This window comes from Acanthochromis polyacanthus, chromosome 4 (genome assembly GCF_021347895.1).
Source record: "Acanthochromis polyacanthus isolate Apoly-LR-REF ecotype Palm Island chromosome 4, KAUST_Apoly_ChrSc, whole genome shotgun sequence".
Classification (NCBI taxonomy): domain Eukaryota; kingdom Metazoa; phylum Chordata; class Actinopteri; family Pomacentridae; genus Acanthochromis; species Acanthochromis polyacanthus.
The window spans coordinates 42319430-42335412 of NC_067116.1; positions in this window are offsets into that span (position 1 = coordinate 42319430).

The window sequence follows — 15983 nt, forward strand, 5'->3', positions numbered from 1 at the left end:
TCTTTTGTCTTGACATAAAGTGCTTTAAAAGAGCAGATGTTGTTTTTTAGTGCTATGTATTCCTCTTTAAAGAACTGAATTGAATATATGCTATATAAACCACAGGAAACTCCTTAGAGTAATCCTGTATTTATGTTCTGGAGGCTCATCTGAGATCAAAATAAGTTTTTACTGTATGGAACCTTGAATGAATAACTATTGCCTTTCGCTGTATTGAACAGAACTTAATTGCTCTTTGTGTTTGATTTGTACATTATAAAGATTCTATGTAGCCATTGCTATTGTTAATAAATTTTTGTCAGCCCTCCAAAGGCTTTTTCATTCAGTGTGCGTCTGTGTTGCGTGACAGGAGTTGACAAGAGTTCTTGGCCCACATTATTTTGATAATTGAACTAAAATGCTTCCGTCTCATCCCCAAAATGGTTTGTTTGGGGTCACGTTGAGGTGCTGAACACCTCTTGACTGCAGAGTTGATTCTATTGTTGCAAAGCTGTGGCAACAACAAATGCCGCTGGAGCCCCTTTTCCCCGTTATGTCAAGAAGATCAAGCCTTGGTTCACTTGCAATTAATGTCTACATGGACCGACATCAACTCCGCTGTTAGGCATGAGCAGCATTTCCCCTCACGGTCACATCGGATAAAACAACTGACTCACCCAATCCCCACCCACAAAAGGAGAGATTGAAGAATGAGGTGTGGTACTGGGCAAGAAGCCAGAAGGTCAGACTGAACAAACAAAGTAGAAAACTGCCATGAAACTTTGTCATGATTGTGACAAGTTGGGAAAAACAATCACAGAGGTTCAAGCATTTTCCCTCAGTGGAAACAAAGGTTGAATGAAAAACTTGCTCACATGGCAGCTGAATGGTAAAAAAATCTGTCTTTTAATGGCCCCTTTTTAAACGTATATGCACAAACAAGGAGAACGAGTGGAGTGTAGAAGTCAATGATGGAGATAAACTCCAGCAAGAAAAATAGACAATGACTGATATTACATGTACGTCTTAGGAAGGATTCTTCATTGGGAAAAAAACCCCTCACAAAATTCAGTTTTCAATTGTTGTTTTGCAAAATGTCAAAGACTGGAGCACCAAGTGTGAACAAAACACAGTGAGGACAAATTAAGCAACTCAAAGAACCCCATAATTGGCCTTTCCCTTTCCACTGTGGCGTAAAATTTGACAGTTTCAACCGCAATGTCAACTTCGAGAGCGCCAAAAAAACAACTAATACGGCAATTACTGGACTTAACTCCAACTCTGTGAGCACTTAGGAAACAGACCAATGGAGGGTTTTTTTTTTTTTAGCTTACATTGTGAACTTTACGTTAATGATAACAACAGAGAAGACTACTCCTGGTTGAGGCAACATCACACAATGATGTTCCTCTACATCTAAACTGTGTTCTCAATTACATTTGGAGGGAATGTAAACTAATTTTGAAATAAATGTAATTTGTGAGTTGTTGTATTGGGAGAGGAGCCCAATTTGAACAGAGTAGATAAAGAGACCAGACTTTCGTTTCGTTTACTTTTGGTTTTCACTCACTTTCTGGTTAAGCATCAAAACTACGTGTAGGAAGCATCATGCTCTGTTTGGCTTATTCATCAAAAATTACCCAGTTAGGGTTAGAAAAAATGCCACAGTTTGGGCTAAAATGTGACCTTTTCACAACATGTTTGGAGCACCATTTTCTGTATGATTAGTTGGTTAAAAAGCAGCAACAGTAAAGCAACACAATAAATGGAAAAAAAAATGTTTATTAGATTTATATTTTACCAACAAAAAAACCTGGTAGAAAATGAGAAATTGCAGTTTTATTTCATTACTTTGTGCATCAAGAGGGCAGAAAAATGGAACTTGTTTCGCTTTCCGAGTTTAACCAAATAGCATTTGTCCTCTGTGTTTAACCAGTCGGCATCAAGACCCACAAAACACTTTTTCAGGGCCACACAGAAGCACCAAACCTGGATTATGTGCTCTTTTCTTCCCCACAAACAACCCTGGAAGAGGTTCTACTGGGGGCAGTTTTGGAGGTCGGAACACGTATGAAGGTTTGGGCGAGTTCCTGCAGTGGAAAACATCTTTATGTAGACCTTTCCATCTTTTGTATGTCTTCTGAGAATGGATCTAAGATGCATAAAGGTTGATACATCTGAGACTCAAGCAGAGAGCATTGTGGGAGTTTAAGACACTCTTGGTCCTCTTGGCTGAGGTTTGTCTGATATTTTGTGTTCGACATGTGAGCTCACACAGGTCTGTTATTTTTTTCTGTCCTTAGTTTCTGCTTTGGCACTCCAGGTATGCACTGTACATCAAACACACCACGGAAGTCACAAATATATTAAGACCTGTATTCTTCAGCAGACACCGCAGAGCTTCTGGCAGACGGTAAACAGACTCCTGTTTCGCAGATACCACAGACCTTTATGGGCTCAGTGAGTGAATGACTTATTTACACTGAGCTTTTTATACCACAAGGTGACTAGAAGTTGGGATGATTCAGTAAATTCCCATGATTTGACTCAAGTAATTTACATGTTGTGTTATTTTTTGGCGACATCCCAATAAATAGGCTTAATAAGATGAGAATAAAACTGGTTTCCTCTTTAAAATAACTAAATAACTATTCTTATTACCTCATCTACTGTCATCAATACTATTAAATTTTTTTTTTTTAAAAACACCACAGGTCTAATTGAAATAGACCTTCTCTGGAGTGTCTCTAACGTCTCTCAGACTTAGGAGGAACTTTTAAGAATGTAAATTGCTGAAGAAGGAAATGTCAGAACAGGCAAATTCAGCAAATGGCAAAAAAAAAGCTCTAAAAATAACCAAGACTGTGCTTTTCTAATGGCACATCAGTGTGACAGGAGAGGGACTTAAGGACAGCGTATCTGATGAAATGATGTGAAATGTCAAGAAACTGAAAGCCAGAGATAATATTAGGAATAAAGTTCTCACTTTATTGCACAAATACAGATCAATAGTCGAGCAGCCTGCGGAAACACAGACGCTTTATTAAGACATAATGACACATTTAAGTAGCACTTTAGGCTTAAATATCAACACTGCAATTTCTTCTGTTTGGCATTTTGGAAAACAGAAGGAGGAACAATGGGTGAATAAGACGATAAAACAGATCAATTAAGATTCATTAAAAGTGAAGGCAGCTGTATAAAGTGAAGACTTGTTGAGTCACGAGGGTTTTATCGGAAATGCTGAGACACAGTTTGGTAAAGTACTCTCATTTTGGAGGCGTGAAGTAGCTTTGCAAGGTTGCCACAAAGAGTGAAAGTGGAATGCAAAAGGAATTAAAAATTAAAAACCCAAACTGAAGAGAAGCTCATAATCTGTGCTGCTGAACCGCTACAGTCTTTTTGGCTCATCTTTTTTAATGGCACTTGTAATTGTTGGAGGCTGCTGCAGCTTATTATTATGTATCGCCACAAAACATTTGAAAAAACTCTGCAGCTGTGTGGTGTGCTGTGGGTGCTAAGGCAGAGTGAAAGTGACAGATTTATTAAGCCAGGTTGCACAGGAAATCTATACTCCCTTGTCTTTCTGCTTTGGAGAAGCGCATAGCCCTGAGCTCTGCAGACAGAAAGCAAACTGAATCTGAAGCTAATCCTCTCATAGGTCTCCTAAATGTGCAGCTGAGGCTGCAGGAGAGAAGAAGAAAGCAAGAAATGGGATATAAGATATAAATCACTGTGGATATAGTGGTGTCGGTACAGTTTATAGATCTCAAAACGTTGGTCTTAAAGGAGTAATTCACTTTCTGGTGGAGAGTTTGGTGAGATGGAGGAATTTGGACAATTTAATTCCTGCTGCTTCTGATACCGATTCAAGGACCAATATTTAGGAAATTATTTACATCTGCAATAAAAATGTAAATCTTGGGGTCAGATTTTAGAATGACAAACTTCTAAACACTCCAGCTTCAATGAAATTCTTTTCCATTTCCCATATATTCAACTAAAAGAGAACTTCTCATCATTTATTCTTCGGTGTTGATCGGAAATCATTACTTGATCTGCAACGTATCAGATGGTGCTGCAGACAGACCGCAGAGTGACTACAAACCAAAAGGAGGCTGAAGAGGAGCCAAATTAGCACGCTTTTAAGCAAATTAAATTTAGCGAGAATTGGTCAAAACTTCACTAAACAATGAAAACAATCAGAAAACTGCTAAATATCAGCTCCATTAATCAACTAGGCAAATAAGAAGTCAAAACCTAATGAGAAGATCGCTGCTGCCATCATGGGTTTCTGGTAAATATGAAGCTTTAGCCAGCTGTAGGTTAGCTTAGCTTAGCACACAGATACTGGAAGCAGCAGTCCCACATAGAAAACCTGGTGAAACTGCAAATTGATAGCCTAGCCCTGCTAGACCCATATTCTGAAGGCACAAGGGTCTAGGCACGCTCGACAGGGAGGGAGGCGGGCTAAAAGGTTGTCTATCAGATCACTCTGCAGCAATTGGGTAGGTATACAACCAATCAGCGCAACGAATAGGCTGACGTAGTTCCTAGAGCGCCGGAAATCAGAGGATGCGGTAGTTCGGTGAAGCCTTATTTATACAGTCAATGGGTGAAGCTCAAGTATATTACAGACATGTTAACAGAAAGAATATTCAGAGTCGGTGCTAATGGAGCTCAACGACTGTTGTCGTTTTTGTTGTCGACCCTGGCAGAGAATTAAATTTGTTGCGGTGGGTTGTCTAGCACGGCTAGGCTAGTTGTTTCCGGTTGTTTCTGTCAGAATCGTCGTGCCTCTGTCGTCACTTAGTTACGCCCGCCTTCTGACTCTACACTTCATGGTTTTAGGAGAATCCAGCCTCGAGCCTTATGGAGGGCAACTAGACCCACCCTGGCAGAGAATCAAATTCGGTGCCGTGGGTTGTCTAGTGCGGCTAGGCTAGCAAATTGATGTACTTTTTACAGATTAAACTAGGGCTGCACACAATGGATCTCCATGTGTGTAGAGCACAAAGTGCATGTAAAATGAGGCGAATTAACTCCAACGCATCATGCTGCAATGTTTGTTGATGCTTGACACAAAAAGAAAACGCACCTTATTTTCCATGACTAATCTGCAAGAGAAGTCCGTCTGTCAGAGAATCATTTATTCTGATTTATGGGTTCCTGAATACCATGAGTTTTGCTTTAAACAGTTTGTTGACATGCAGACTTCACATGCATACAACATAATGGACAAGAAACAGCAGAGAAACACTGGAAAGGACAATTTGGTTGCATAAAGAAGCATCAGTTGTATTAAAATGTTTTGGCTGCAGAAAAGATGCCGTTGACCGAATTGTGTGGTGTCGTTGCTAGGACTAAACAAGGGAACAAGACTCATTTAAATTGGCATCACAGAGCACAAAGCCTAATCGAAATGCAGTCTGAACCAAATGCCATTTCAGATGCTTTGCCAGTGTTACACCGTGTGAGAAACGGCAGAGAGAATCTCTGGTGCAAAAAACTTTACACCTCGAAAGACCAATTAACACAGTTGGCAAAGAGGGGTTTCAAAGTGTGATCTGGTTGCTTGACGAGTAATATGTAACACCATCACGCACATATTTCTCTCAAGTTGCTTTCCGGAGCCGATACATGTGAAAAATTATGCAGCTACAGTGAAATCGTGGCAGCCGGATGGAGTCCTACACTGGTGTAACTATCCAGTTCATTAAATGATGACTAAGAACTGACAAGTCGCTGCTTGCAAACAGAATTTTTCATGCATGATAATACAAGTGAGAAGATGGCAGCAGGGGTGAGAGATGCTGCACAGTTTTTGCCACGAATTGGATTTTGTTGTTGGTAAATTAACCTCTTAGTACCAGACGTCCTCATATGTGGACTTTTTTTTTCTCAAAGAGATCGTATTGTTCATAATAATGACAATAATAAAAAATAATAACAATAATAATAATTTGAATATTACCAACAATAATTATAACAGCAATGCAAATAAAATATTACATATAGTTTAAATATAAAAATATAAGAAACACAATTATCACACATTAGATTTTCTACATTTATTATGTTTACTGGTTGCTCCTCATCCCAAAGAACTAGAAGAAATCTAAAGTGCAAGCCCAACCAAAGCTCAGGTCTCAAGAGGTTAAACAAGATTAAAGATCAAGATTTAAGAGTTTTTATTTGTCATGTGCTCATACAGTATATGCAGTGAAATGCAAAGCGACTGTTTGCAAGGCTGTGAAATAACAAAAACAAATTATATATATAAAAAAAGGGACAAATCTTTAGAAAAACAGAAAATTGAAAAACTTGATAGATATTTTATTTAATCTATCCTGGAATATAAGAACAGTTTTTAGTTTAATAAAGATTATTTTTCAAGCTATTTATGGTTAAAGGCACACTAGTTTCAAACTTAAAGGGGTTTAGGACTGATGAAGGATACAGATTGTCAGAGTTTGAGATGTCAGGACTGATAAATTGTGGCATAAATGTGAAATTGTAATCATCTCTTTAAGCTAACGATTGTACAAAAATCACTGCAATCCCTCTGAAAGTATTAGTTCTTTTCAATATGCATTTATTCGAGTTATCTGGTGGTTTACAAAATATCGCAATGTGTTTTTTCTACTATTGTGCAGCTCTAGATTAAACAATAAGAAAACAAACTTGAACACAGAACATTCTTTCAAGTCTTTTTGCTACATTCATGGGAGTGGTAAATAGCATTTCGCAAAATGTGTTTTTCTCACTTCGCAGTCCAAAATGCTCAGCATGGAGAGACTGTTCGATCCAACGTGTTCTGGGAGAACAGATGAACCCAGAATGTGCAGCCATTTGTCTCTGCGTGTGTTCGTGACATTTCGTGGACACTGAAATGCTGCGCCGGCCTTTTGTCAGTTAGCGCCAAACCACGTTCTTCACATGCCGTCGAGGGAGTAATTAGGTTCCCTGCTACTGCTCGTCATCTCTGTGCTTCTTTTTTCAACCTTCAGGTTAATTCCATGCTGCCTGCTGTGATGACAAACTAACTGCAGCAGACAAACCATTTGAGAATAACAGCCGAAGCTCGGAATGAGCACTGACTAATTGCTAAGACCTCGAACCGATGGCCGGTCCATCACAACAATACATGCAATCATCGCACCAAACAGAAAACAGTGTCGGGCTGCTGTAATAAAAAGAAAAACTGAAATTAGACGGCGAGCTGAGACCATTGCTATCATCACAATCACACTAAATTCTCAGATGCAGCTGGAGGTCTGATTTCTATCTGAGCCTCTCACAGCTCTGTGACCAATCGATACGTTTAAGCCTCTCTGCCTGCAGCAAACGAACGCACTCGGAGCAAAGAGGGGTGCTCATTTTCCTGCTCGGAGTCATGAAATCGCTCCAGCTGGGCGTTAATAGGGTGGAGTAGCTGGACTGTCTGTACACCAGGATTATTATGGACAAGCTGCCGTTAAAACCTCCAACCATTCAGATGATTTTAAGTTGCGTTTAATTACTCGTGGCAGCAAGAAAATGTGCAAATGTTCTGTTGTTGCAAATGTGTCAGGCCAATATGAAACACCGGTATTCATTTGTAGTGATGTTTCTGGAAACACAACGAAAGTCAGAGGAGTGTCAGTTTCCAGTATTCACTCTGTATTCAGCTCTGGTGCTGGCTGCTGCCAACAGCCGAGGAATAACACTGTTGTTTTTTAGGGGATTTTCACTGAATGCATGTCAGGGTGGGTGTCAAATACAGACACTAGTCAGAAACAAACTGGTAAGAAAGAAATGTAAGAAAGGTCCAGACAATTTTTAACAAAAAAAATAAAAATACACACTACCATTAAAAAGTTTGAGATCACTTAGAAATACCCTTATTTTTGAAAGCAGTATTTTTTTCAATGAAGACAACATGAAATGAATGATAAATCCAGTGTAGACACTGTTAATGTGGTAAATGACTATTCTAGGTGGAAATTTTTAATGGAATATCTCCATAGGGGTACAGAGGAACATTTCCAGCAACCATCACTCCTGTGTTCTAATGCTACATTGTGTTAACTAATGCTGTTGAAAGGCTCATTGATGATTAGAAAACCCTTGTGCCGTTATGTTAGCACATGGATAAAAGTGGGAGTTTTCATGAAAACATGGAATTGCCTGAGTGACTCCAAACTTTTGGGTGGTAGCGTATATAGGGAGCTGGCGAAGAGCAACCAGAAACATCAAAAAGTCAACAAAAGCAAAATAACTGCAGCACAAAAACCAGAGAGGCCTACATGAGGGAAGCAAACAGGAGACTAACCGAGCAAAGATTATTTATATCGTGAGAACTGATTAAGGGGACAAGATACAGCTGAAGTCAGGAGCAGCAGATGAAACTAATGGGGGCAATCAAAAGAGGGAAAAAAGTAAAAACCAGAGCGAAACAGGAGGAAAGGCAGTATCAAAATAAAACAGAGAAGGGGGCATGAAAGGGAATCCCAGGAGATGTAGAAAAGGAAGACTAAACTAAAACCCAAAACCCAGAAACAATGAGAATGCAGCCCTCTGCAGTAACCAAAGGCACAAATGAGTGAGAGTGGAACTAAATAAGGAATACAGGATCTTGATATTTGCATAATTTCTTGCTAGATAATTTGAAAGAAAACTTGTAAATTCTACATTTTCTGTGCTCAAAGCGATTAAATTGGACGTCTGTACATCTATACACAGCCGTATGGGAGAGATTTTTATTTTTAATGTGCATAATAAAGACAGTCTGGCAAGTAGTGCAGGTCTTTAACCGTCGTGTCGTCCTGCGGGTCAAATTTACCCGTTTTAAGTTTGAAAATGTGGGGAGAAAATATATTTTCACAGTGAAACTTCTGATGTCCACATTTTCAACATTTTTGGTGAAAAATAGAAACATTAAAAATGTTTCTTCAGAACATTCACAGTAAAAATCATCCAAAATCCAGTGAAATTTTGCTGGATTTTGGTTGATTTTTACTGTGAATGTTCATAAAGAAAATAGAAGTTTTACTGATATATATGTAATCACTTTTGATATTTTTACACATTTTTTGGAAGACTTTTACTCATTTTTTGAAAATATTTAAAATGATTTTCTTGCCAAATTTGGGGGATTTTTTAAAATAAATTTTTAAGGGAAACTTTCAAAGAATTATTGGCATTTTCTCCCTGCAAGCTTTGCAAATTTTCAGACATTTGGTAACGTTTTTTGCTGAATTTTGGGGTTTTTTTCAGATGGGGAATAATATTTTTTGGTGTCTGTAAATGAAGACAACAGGAGGGTTAATTATCTTAGTTTTACTGTTTTGCACTTGTAGCCTTAAAAATATACCACATTCAGACTTTTGGCACAGGTTTAAGCATAAAATTTGGTTCACGTTTTGCAAATAACGTGCAATTCGACATCATTTCAAGAAACTCTTGGATTTATTTTGTTGTTTCTCACTTGTTAAACACAACAAATTTAAGTTCCATGAGTAAATTCTGAGAAGCAAACAGGCTTGGAATACTTAAATAACAACTCTTTCGCTTTATTGTCGCCTTTTATTGTTGCTTTCTGATGATGGCATGAATAATGAGAATATAACGAGAATAACGAGAAGAGAACCCTGGGGAGATGATGCAGCTTTGCCACACTGTGCCAGATTCGAAGCAAGAATGTCTTATTTTATTAAATGCCTTTTGCCTCGACTCCCCTCTCCTCACGTTTCCTCCCTCCTCTGCTCATATCTCTGGTGATAGAGACTAAGAAAGAGGAAAGGAATCGAGGACGAAGAAACCGAGAAATTCGATGAGTTTAGAGTCTCTGCTCATGTGTGCTGATTGATTCCACTTTCTGTCTTTGTCTTGTTTCCCGCCTCTGTGATTCCCTGATTGTTTCCACCTGCTACCAATTACCCCTCATCCCCGGTGTGTTCCTCCCTCTGTCTTCGTCAGTATTTTACCTGTGAATGTACTTCTCTTGGTGCTTTTTTTGCTGGCTTTTGGTCACAATTTGTACTGTTTCTTGCCGTCTTTGGCTTTGTACACATCATGACAGATATATTTCTTCCTCTGTTTTACAAAAAAAATCTGTCAACACATCACTTGATTTTGCAAAATGCTCCACAGAAGAGAGGTATGAACACTCCAACAAGCATGTCGGGCCAGTCTACATTATTGACGCATGAAATACCAGAGAAAACTGTCATTTCAGATGGTGGAACAAGTCTTGTTTGCAGGAAAGAGATGCAGCAAGTTAAGAACTAAACCACCAACTGGTTAAAGAAAAAGCAGGGTTTTAGAAAATCTTTAAGATATTGAATAAATATCAATTTTAATGACCTAAAATGTTGTTTGGATGAAAGGTCCAACAGGCCTAAAAGCTTTACAAGGAATTCTAACCTGCTGCTGCTCATCAGTTAACGAACCAATAGGCATCCAGCTCTATGTAGCTCCGCCCCCTCACCACTTCCAGATGAATCATTCAATTCAAAGTGCTTTACAATAGCAAAGAAATTAATTCCAAAGATGATTTGAAAGGCAGACATTAAAAGCATGCATTGAAATCAAACATAATTTAAGCAATAAAATCAACGTGAAATTTTATGACGACAAAAACAAAGAAATTAAAACCAAGATAAATAGATAAAATGAAGTCGCTTTAAAAGTAACAGTGTAGTGCTGGTATTCAGACAGTCATTAATCAAAGGGAAGAGTAAAGAAATAAGTCTTTACCCTTGATTTAAAGGAGCTGAGAATTTCAGTTTTCTGTAAATTTGTTCCAGATATGTGGAGCATAAAAAGTGAAGGCTGCTTCTCCATTTTTGGTTGTGACTCTGGGGACAGAGAGCAGACTTGTACCAGCGATCTGGATGGTTCATATGGTAAAAGAGTTCACTGATATTCTTGGGCTCTAAACCATTTAGAGCTTTATAATCTAACACAAGTATTTTAAAGTTATCTTTTAAGAGGCCGCAAGCCAGTGCAAAGACCTCCAAACTGGAACGATGTGATTGAATTTTTTAGTCTTGGTAAGGACACGAGCAGCAGCGCTCTGATCAGCTGCAGTTGTTTTCTGGACTTTTTAGTCAGACATAAGCAGATGCTTTTATCCAAAGCGACCGCACATCAACACAGGATCTAGTCAGGACAGAATACAACAGCCCATTCATTTCATAAGTTTTGTAATTTTCCCAATTTTTAATAGACTCTTTACATTTTAAGTCTATTTTTAAAATATCTGACTTGATGTACTGCATATACTTATAGTGTTTTGTGGTCTGGGTAAATGCTGCATTTTGTTCCATACACAGAGATGCATGATGATACATTTCAGAAAAACTGTAAAGTCAGTGGTTGAGTTACTATTGATGAAATAATAATTTTCTGCTGCAGCCTTTCTTGCAGTGACGTGTGGTCAGGGAAGGCACGGCCTCACCTGTCATGACAAAAAAAAGAAAAAAGTGTACATAAATAAATATTAATATTTTCCACTGATCTGTGTTAAAAATGCATTTGCAGTATGACTACACATTTCTGACATTTTATTGAGTAAAAATTGCCGAATTTGAGTTTTTCCGACCAAATCTCAGGCAGAAACCCCGAGTGAGGCAGGGGCGAACTGTGCCTCATGTCTGACTGCATGATCCAATAGAAACTGGGTTGCATGACGGATGCCCGTTTCTGTTCCTCAGCATATCGCCATATGAACTTTACAGAAATATTTGCTATATTTGGGGCGGCATGGCTCAGTGGGTAGCCGTCTTGTAACTGGAAGGTTGCCGGTTTGATCCTCGGCCCATCGAGCTCATGTCGAGGTGTCCCTAAGCAAGACACCGAACCCCTAATTGCTCCTGGTGGGTCATGGTTAGCGCCTTGCATGGCAGCTTCCGCCATCAGTGTGTGAATGTGTGTGCGAATGGGTGAATGTGACGTATCATGTAAAGCACTATATAAATACAACCATTTAGCATTTATACACCATGACTTTCTGCAGTCTGTGTAATGTCTTTTATGTATGTGTGAGAGGACTATTCCTGCTGATCGCACAATAAAGTGCAGAGAAAAGTCAGCAGGTGGGGCACTCAGTACTCTGCCTCAACTCAAGGGGGCGTACGCAAGCTAGCAGGTGCTTTCTCGCTGCAGTGCTGGATTCAACAGAGGAAATCCAAAGTCGGCGTCAAGCTAAAGTCAGTAGGTCTGCACACATCTCTGTACTTTAATTTGTTTACAGTATATATTAATATTCTGCACAGTGGAGTAGTGGTTAGCACTTTTGCCTTGCAGCAAGAAGGTCCCAGGTTCAAATCCCGACCTGGGTCTGGGATCTTTCTGCATGCAGTTTGCATGTTCTCCCTGTGCATGCGTGGGTTTTCTCCTGGTACTCCGGCTTCCTCTCACAGTCCAAAAATATGCTGAGGTTAATTGGTTACTCTAAATTGTCCGTAGGTGTGAATGTGAGTGTGATTGTTTGTCTGTGTATGTAGCCCTGCGACGGGCTGGTGACCTGTCCAGGGCGTCCCCTGCCTTCCCCCGAGTCAGCTGGGAAAGGCTCCAGCACCCCCCGTGACCCTAGTGAGGATAAAGCGGTGTATAGAGAATGGATGGATGGATGGATGAATTGCTTGAAACACAAAATGGGTGCTCTATCAATAGCTATAAAAGAAAGTTCTTTGTTGGACAAATATGTTCCTGTGTATATGTTTGTGTTGGTTTGTGAGTGTAATTGAAAGAGGAATGCTGATGGGATATGAAACATTATCAGTAGTTGCATGCTGTTGGATGAATAGTGAAATAAGAGGCTTTTATCAGTTCTTACAGTCGTAAATCTGACTCTTGAGGAGTCAGTGCCTCACCAGCCATGAACCTCACCGCTCGTCACTGCTTTCTAGTCAGCTGAGTGTAAGCAGCACAGACATAATAAATGAGACACCAGTGTGTCTCTTTCACACACATACATTCACAGTGAGGAAGATTTAGTTTCCATGCTGCTTCTGATGGATCCTGCTTTCTCATTTCTCTCAACAGAATGTCCTTTGAAATGAAGAAGCTTTTGATTTGCGCAAATCAAAATCAAAACGTGCAAAACGTACAGAAAAATTACACTCAACATTTAAGTTCAGTGCAAAATAAAGATAAAAACTGTGCATAAAGTTGGCTGAAAACATCTTTATTTGATGAACAGAAACGGAAGAAAACACCGGTGCAAGTGTTCTCTGCTCTGGAACTTTGAAAGCAGAGATGAATCAATAAAGTGCTGTCCACCTTAATCTCTGCTTACACAGTGATCATTATCGGGTGTAACAGGCTCAAGCTGCACTGCATTAAGGGGCAAAAAAAGAAGCTTCCTCCACTCCCTGTGAAGTTACCGTGACATGCAGGCTTTAGGAACACCCACGCCAAGCTGATCGTAATTGACTTCCACTGACTGAAACCACAATGAATATGGAGGAGAGATTTTTCTTTCAGCCTCTTGACAGGTACCCATTGTGCAACTTGAAAGAAGCTCAGGTTTAAAAACGTCTCTTCGGAAAACCTATAGGTGAAGTTACATCCGAAGAACATCTAGACGGCAAAGCTCTTGAAGTGAGCACAGAAAGATCCAGACGTGACGCAAGATGAACGCTCTTTTAGGGTCTATTGTGCTCATGTGACTCTGCACAATGTCAAGGAAAATTACCCGGAAATTTGTGAAGATTGCTTTGAAAATGATATTTTTACCATCAGGAAATTGCCGGAGATGTTTCCAATTCTTACATTAGAAGAAAAAACAACCGTGGTGGGGTTCCAGTAGAAGTACGGTAAAGCCTGGTTGGATTTACTGGGGATTGAGACTGAAACCACAGTAATGCGTTGGAGGTGAGGGTGTGTTGTTTTTGGTGCAGCCCTGACAAGTTTGAGTAACAGCTTAAGGTCTTTAGAGGTATATCTGACAGCAAAACACTTCAAAATGTCAGGGCTTTTCAAACTAATTTATCTTTCATCACAATCTTCTTGAGGCAAATTGTAGAAATGGAGCGTTTATGTTCACATAATCCACCAGGAGCCTGCAGTGACATACACTTATATATAAAACATAAATACAGCATCTAATACTTCATTGAATTCTATCGATTCTTTTACACATAAGATCATACATATTTGCTAATCAGCACAATTCAGCTCAGTTTAGAGGTGTTATTTCATCTCTCTAAAATCATCTTTGACTTTTACTTGACTAAAAAATAGCACATCAGTTCACTTTCAGCATGTTTATATCAGAGACTATTTGATGTATTTGTCCAGAATTGCAGATTCTGAGTCGACATGACAAATAACAGTGAACATTTCAAGCTTTTATCTTTAATAGTTCCCGAGATATTGTCATTTGAACTTATGTAAACTCAAGTTTGCGGTGAAAAAAAAACGACCTGAAAGTTTCATTCAGTCCAATATCAAAACTACAAACAGGCCTCTATAAACAACTACAGTATTTCACCATTCTGCTGTTTCTGCACCAGGAAGGAACGCACAACTGAGCTGACAACAGTGTTTTTAATCACCAGTGATTGAAGCTCTGACGCCAAGGCTCTTGATTTGGTCAGTAATTACTTTCTCTGTTGAGCATAACTTGAGAATTCGGTGTAAAACATTTGCTCTTACTTGCACCTCCATAAGAAAGCTAAACTTGTTGTCCATTTTACGACATAAAGAATTTTTGCCAACAAGAAAAAGAACACCAGAATCAACTCTACGCAGAAAGGTTAAGACGATAAAAAACTACAGAGAAAACACCCACAATCTTTAGGACAGGACTAGTCTCTGAAAGCCGAGATTAGTCCTGTAGTAAGACATGTCTGATTCCAGGAATTTCACATTGTAATATGAATACTTTCCAAAATTACAGCGAGAAATGCCACTAACTTCTGACAAAGTGGAAAAAGTAATTTCAAAAGCACAAACTCAACATTAAAACTGCGTTGAACGGTTCCTCGTTTCCTTGCTGGGCACCGAATCCAAGCATGTCCACGACGTGGCGCTGCAACTAAGAATGTATTTCAACCTATGTATCTGATCACACGTGTAAAGTTTCAGGCAGATTGGAGCATGTAAAGGCTATTTAGACGCCACTTCCTGTCCATCTTTGCCTGGAAAATCCAGACTGACTTTATTTATGTATTAATATAAATACAAATAAAGGCAGTCTGGCATTGCGATGATAGGAGATGATTTCAAAAAGGAGGGGCTAACGAATGCAGCTTGAACGAGAAAGAACCAATCAGCGTAACACGGATGTGACGCACAAACAAATCGACCTTGTAGTCCATGTCGTCCAAACAACAATGGCATGCAGCCGAGAAAGCGTCGCGATGAATGATTACTGCCATTTTTGTCACAAAAATCTGCGAATACATGGGGTACTCTCAAGTACAACACTTATTTTTGAAAAGGCTACGCAACAAAAGACTCCTTCTGAACGATTAGCGGTGTTAGGAATAACTTTAAATCGGAGCCAAACCAAGTCGGTGCGTATGTGTAAAAGTTGCTTAAATTTACTCACACGTTTGGAACGGGATTTTCCTCTGTACAAACAATGGCAAGAAGCCGAAAGTAACAAGCCATCCACTGCCTCCTCATCGTCGGAAACGTCAAGTGAAAAGAGGCAACGACTAACGCCATCCAAAACGCCAAGAGACCACAAAAAGATTCGCTTTGGCCCCCCTCCTCTCTCTCTCTCTCCTTGTTTTATGGCGGTGGCCCCCCTCCTCCTCCTCCGGCATCATCTTTATGGGTAATCCAGGCGCTGAAGATGACGCAGCATTAACTCCCGCCTCCCGTGCTATGATTGGTCGTACCAAACTGTACCGGGAGGGAAACGCGATTTAATTCGCACAATGCCAAACTGACTCTCCTGTATCTCCTAACATGGAGATAGGAGATTACATGGAGATTCAGTTTGGATTTTCCAAGCTATGTCCATCTGTCAGGTGGCACTATGGCTGTGACTGTATATTGGCCTG